The 6,425-nt window shown below is 42.4% G+C and overlaps 1 pseudogene; it reads right to left on the bottom strand.

Moving 5' to 3' along the window:
• Positions 1-3,449: 3,449 nt before the first annotated feature.
• On the bottom strand, positions 3,450-5,216 carry LOC149163644 (calcium-transporting ATPase, endoplasmic reticulum-type pseudogene; annotated as a pseudogene).
• Between the last annotated feature and the right edge of the window lie 1,209 nt (positions 5,217-6,425).

The following is a 6,425-nucleotide window of genomic DNA, read 5'->3' as shown; positions in this document are numbered from 1 at the left end:
TGGAGAGGCTAGAAAATGGTTCAGGGAATTGACCCCAAGATCTATAACAAATATTGATGCCTTAGATGATGCATTCCTAAAGCATTGGGGGGATAAGAAGGATCTCCTTTACTACCACACTGAGTTTGGGAACTTAAAGAGGGAAAATGGTGAGCTGCTGTCTGATTTTAATAAGAGATTTAACCGCATGTACAACAAGATACCAGCTGAAGTGAAACCCACCACTACCTCTGCTAGACTCATCTATGACAGTGCCTTTGATTCTGACTTCAATTTACTATTGACGGAGAGGTGATGTGCTTCTTTGGCTAATATGCAAGATGCAGCCCTGGAAGTAGAATCAAACATCATGGCTGCAGAAAAGCTCAAAGGTAATGCTGATAGAAGGAGACAGAGGGGCGAGCCTTCATCATCTTCAGATCCCAAGATCGATAAAATGGCCAAGATGATAGAGTCATTAGCCTCTGAAGTTTCCAAATTAAACATTGAGCAGCATTCTGGGAAAGGAAGGGTTCCTAATACCTTTGCTCCTCCAAATCCAAATCCATATAGAAGACCTAATGAGCAGTTGCAGATTTTGCAAAGAAGCAAAGAGGCCAATGAAGACCAAAGGGTGAAGGTCCCTTTTTAGAATGCAGTCATGGAAGAAGAGCAGTTGGAAGAAGATGATGAGATCCATGGTATGGAAGACAAAGGCAATGCCACTTTTTTAACCAAAGCTGCCTATGAGAAGTCATTATTTAATGACCAGATCAACCAAGAATGGGATGGTGAAGCTGTTCTACAAACTGAAGATCAGCAAAGATATAATCTGAGGTCGGAGATGAATAATGTCAAGGAGACTCCTATTCATAAAGCTACTGTCCCTGCAGAACAACAAGCTAATAAGCAGAAGCAATCAACAGTTGATCCTATCATCCTCAAAACTCCAGCCATAGAGGTAAGAGGCCTTGACAAGTCCCCTTCTTCTTTCAGTTTTCAATCAGAAATTCAAAAGCTAAGAATACCTATGCCTCTGATTGAACTAGTGAAGAATGAGTCCTTCAAAGCATCCATCCTTGAGGCTCTTGAGCCTAAATCCATCCAAGCCTCCACTGACTATGTAAATCTACAAGATGACCAACCAACTATTATTCTCAGCCCAATGATTGCAAATTGTGAAGACAACTCCGCATCATTCTTTATCTCTCTGTCTATTCATGATAAAATCCTTCACAATTTCCTTCTGGACACTGGAGCCAACCATATTCTAATGCCCAAGGCTATCATGGATAAATTGGGTCTTGACATTACCAAGCCTTACCATGACCTGTTTTCTTTTGACTCTAGAAAAGTGGAATGCCTAGGATTAATCAAAGATCTAGCCGTCACTTTGTCTCAGCTACCCATGCAAAGAATGATGATGGATATTATGGTAGCAGATGTCCCCCCCAAGTTTGGAATGTTACTTTCTAGAGGCTAGATCAAGAGATTAGGTGGAACATTGCAAAATGATCTATCTTATGCTACTGTCCCAGGTTTTGGAGGTGAAAGTAGGAGGTTATACAGAGAAGCTCAGTTGGCTTATATAATCAGTGATGAAAGGAATCCCACCAATCATCCCATCTATGCTGTTGACACTAATTTTGGAGCTTGTTTTCTTCAGATTGAAGAATATAAGTTGGCCTCTACGTAGCTTAAAAAACCAGTTTGCCAGATCACAGAGGAAGAAGGCCCACAGATTTGGGACATGTTCTTTGATGGGGCTTGCTCTAAGGAAGCTGCAGGAATAGGTGAAGTCCTTGTGTCCCCCACACAAGAATGCATTGATTCATCTTTTATATTAACTTTTCAGGTCACAAATGACACAACAGAGTATGAAGCAGACCTTATCATTCAGTAGGTGTACAAAACCTTCCAAGAAAAACATCCAAGGATGAAAACATACAGAGATGAGGTGAAATATAGACAATCTCTGCCTGATAATGTCAAATTCTGGAAAGATTTTGAAGTAGATGATCAAATCAATAGGCTTTTGCAAGTATTTGATGATTTCGCTGATATACATATTGACCAAGATAGAGAAACCTTTGATAGAAAGGTAAAAAGGGTCAATTTTTAGTTTGGTGACTGTTTTCTCAAAAGGGATGCATCAAAGGAAGGATATGTTTTTGATGGCCCAGTCAATGGGTTGTTCTTTGAACTTTATTTCAGTTAAGGCTTTCAAGCCTTGGTATTGTAAATATGTTGCTTTCAAGTTTTATTTTATGCTAAATACACTCCATGCCCAATGCAACACTAGGAGGAAGATTTGATCTTGTTTTTTACAAGAAAGGTATTGTTCTGTAGTTCTTGAAAGCTCACAGTGAGGATTTCATCCCCATAAGGAGACAATGTTAGCTTTGAGGCGTTTGGCCCAAAAATGGACCCAAAACACTCCCAAAGTCTCCAAAGTTTGCTTAAAATCATGCCAAAGGATCCAAGTACGCCCCAAAAGTCTTCAAAATCCTCTTAAGGATCATTCAAAGTCAAAACCGTCATGTGCCAAGAGCGCTTGGAAGGGCGGAAATACACTATCGGGGGGCAAAAGACACTCCAAAATAGTGAAAAACTATTATCGCAGGCTTAAAACTGAGAAGGCACAGCAGCCGTTAGATCTGGCTGATCAACGGCCCAGATCTAAGCGGCAAATTGCATCGGTGGATCTGATCAGCATAGGCGGGCAGTGGCAATCAGCGCAAGACACCGCTGATCAATGATCTCCAATGCTCAGATCGACGGGTTGCATCGAAGGCAGTTGGAGTAGAGTCGCGATGAGATCGGGTTGAGCGATATGCCGATCACCAATATCGGTGATATTGCTATCGGCGGGGAGCACATGCCATGTTATATGAAGGACCCGGGGAGTGAGCAACGCGCGATTGCGATTTATCGTATTGGGGAAACCTTAAGGGGCGGGGCCTTTACACACATATGGGTGTGACCTGATTAACCATACCCGACAACATTCCAGTTAATATTGCATAATATTTCAAGACCGCGGGAAAGGCCGATTTTAATGTAGTTGTGTGTATTTTAGTTGTCTAAACAAAATACGAAGGAGCCTTGGCTAGCACCGATAGCGATGAAGCTCGGACCCTAGCGCCGATAGCAATGAAGCTCGGACCCTTTTGGGTCCAGGAAGTGAAATATATATTATTTGAAGTCTGCCAAATGCAAATTTTCTGTATTTTCAGTGTTTTTCAATCATATTTCGAAATACAAAGGAACAAAGGGACCAAGCCACTTGCGATGGGCAACAACGACCCAAAGGATGGACCCGATAGAGGAATAAATCATTTTTGAGGAATTTTGAAGTCTGAAAAGGATAGAGAGGGGCGGGAAGGATTGTGTCCGAACCTTGAAAAAATGAGTGTTCATGGAGGGGATGGATGTGCTTAGGGTAGCTAGCACAGGTGCTGCCTCCCTAGCTAAAATCTCGGCCAATTTCTCCTTCTGCTGCCCTCTCCCCAAACTTCCTTGTATGCCAATCCCAAACAACACAAAGCCTTTGAACTCATCTGATGAAACTTCCTCAAGAGTAATTCCGTTGATGCATCATCTCATTCAACAACTGATCCATCTGCAAGTTGTTGAAAAGCACTCCTTTCAAACAAATTTTCCATGGCGCCCTTCACTAGCAGACGATTTTGTCCCATTGGTTCCATGACAATAACACCCATGGATTTTCGATCACAATCAAACTCCAATAAAGCCCACCTCTTTGATCTTTGTATCCACCAATCACAATTGCCCAATTTCACTGTGCCACTGTTGAGAATGGCACTTGTATCACCTGCCATTGGGTCTGGAACTCCCATTTTTTCAACCAATACCTTCAAGGCTGCCTCAGTGGGAATACCAGTAGCATGGAACTGGTGACCTTGACAAGATATCCCTGCATCATTGCAAACTGCAGCAACTTCTGCCAGAGTTTCTAAATTTTCCCCCATATTATGTGCAGGCCAATCCAATATTTTTCCATCCTCAGGATTATATGTTGTTCCTTCAACAGTAAACTCTCTAAGTGAACCAGCACTGTGCCCTATGGCTATAAACTCACTGAAAGACATCTGATTGGTTGTAAGAGTACCTGTCTTATCAGAGCAAATCACTGTGGTGCAACCCAAAGTCTCCACGCTTGGTAACTTACGCACAATAGCATTCTTTTGTGCCCTCTTACAAGTGCCAAGAGCCAAACATGTAGTAATCACAGCAGGCAATCCCTCTGGTATAGCAGCAACTGCCAGAGCAACAACAATCTTAAAGTAGTACGTACATTTCTCAAAGGAAAACCTGATATTTTTTGGCCACCCATCTATGACTTCCCATGAAAGAAAATATTTGTAGTTCATGATCCAGACAAGAATACAAATGGCACCAATCACTGTTGTCAGTCTTTCACCAAATTCATCTAACTTTCTTTTCAAAGGGGTATCATGACATTCCATTGAAGCTTCCTGAATTTGTGCCTGAATTTTACCTATTTCTGTAAACATGCCAGTGCTCACAACAATGCATGTGCAGCAGTCATTGGTAACTATAGTTCCTGCAAACACCATGCATTGCTTTGACTGCAACTCACAGTCACACAAGGTGGCTGGATATGTTCTTTTGACCACAGGCATGCTCTCTCTGGTCAGGGAGCTCTGCTCCATCCTAAAGGTGGATGTCTTGAGGGACACAATTCTCATGTCTGCAAGAACCTTGTCTCCCACCTTCAGTTCCACTATATCTCCTGGAACAAGTTCTCTGGAGGGAAGATCTACAACTCAATGTCCATCTCTCAAGACCTTTGCATGATCAGATTGCATTTCTTTGAGAGCTTCCAAAGCCTTCTCAGAATTATTCTCCTGCCATACTCCAACAATGGCATTGAAGATGAGAATCAGGAGAATGACCAGGGGCTCTACACAGGCTGTTATGCCCTCCTCAGAAGACACATTATCACGAAAGTAGGTGAGAAGAAATGAAATGCCAGCTGCCAGTAGAAGTATTTTAACAACTGTATCATCAAATTGCTCCACTGCCAGCTTCCACAAAGGTGTACCATTTTTCTTCTGGAGCTCATTCCATCCATATATTTGACAACGTTTTTCCACTTCATGAGAATTTAAACCATTCTCTAAGCTCACATCATATTCTTCTAAGAATTCTTCAACAGTTTTAGACCAAGCAAGGAATATCTTTTCCTCCATGGACTATGAAATAGATGATCAGATTCTGAATTCAAACAGATTGCTCCACCATTAATAGATCTATAATGCGTTTGAAAAACTCCAAAATCAATACTTTCAAGAACCCTGGTAACCTTGGACACGAGCTTTAACTACTTTTCTCATTTCAAGCTTGAATTTTGACAAGAATCTCGGGTTTTCCTTCTGCAGAGCTGTTTTCTGCGTTTCCTGTAGACGACTTCCTGTAGAAACGCCTGTAGAGTGCCCCTGCACCTCTAAGTGAGCCCGATACGCTGGAGAATTGTGAACCAGGCCACAAAGCTCAATGGAGGACGATGGGTTAATCATTTTGTGGAATCAGAGGATGCATACTTCAGTTGAAAATGTTGCAAGTGCAAGTTAACAGCAGTCTGTGAGTTTCAGCTGAGCGTTCGTTAATTGCTGCGTGATTTGTGGTGAAGGAGTGAGGTGGCCAGGTGTACGTGGCCACATGCAGACGACAGTGCTATAATGAGCTGCATGTCCTCTTCTTGTTAATCAGTTGCACTGGAGTTAAAGCCTCTACCACTGTCTGTTTTTTTATTTTCAATTTTCACGTGAGTGACTTACCCATGCATGCTGCGTGATTTTTGCCTGGATGAGTGCAATCGGATATGGCTAGCTTCCTGGCTGAATCCCCCCATCTCATTCGTTCATGCAGTGCTTAGATTAGATTCATGCAATAGAGGAACAAGGTTTAGTCACGTACCTGAAGTCAGATGGTTGCTGTGAGGTGCTTTTTGCTGCTGCATGCTCATATTCTGCTGCTGCATGCCTGGATCCTTTGGTTGCATGAGGGCTTGGCTGATGATTTTTGGTTGTTTTCCTTGTGCAGGTGTCCTCTGGCTGGATCCCAGCTGCAGGAGTTCATTTCCACGTTCAGATCTGCACCTTCAAGCTGCTGCTGTTGAATTTTCATAGGACCAGAACTTGTTTTCGCCATTGCTCCCAAACGGTAGATCGGATCGATCTGAAAATTTACGAGCATGTTCCTATCATCATGATGCACCTCCCATAGAAAAATTGTGATCAATGGATGCACAGATTTCGAGAAAAATGGAAAATGGCTGAAGATTTCAGAGATCAATTTCTTGGAAACCGTGCATCGGAATCAGCTGAAACTGCTTGGGTAGTCTACTATCACCCATGTGCATCTCCCCATGAAATAGGTTTTGAAATGGATGCACGGAT

The sequence above is a fragment of the Pinus tabuliformis genome, chromosome 5_1 (genome assembly GCF_031772625.1).
Source record: "Pinus tabuliformis cultivar Carrire ecotype Pingquan chromosome 5_1, CPIR1, whole genome shotgun sequence".
NCBI lineage: Eukaryota > Viridiplantae > Streptophyta > Pinopsida > Pinales > Pinaceae > Pinus > Pinus tabuliformis.
Note: the sequence above shows the minus strand (reverse complement) of the source record. Positions and strands in the feature narration are given on the sequence as shown.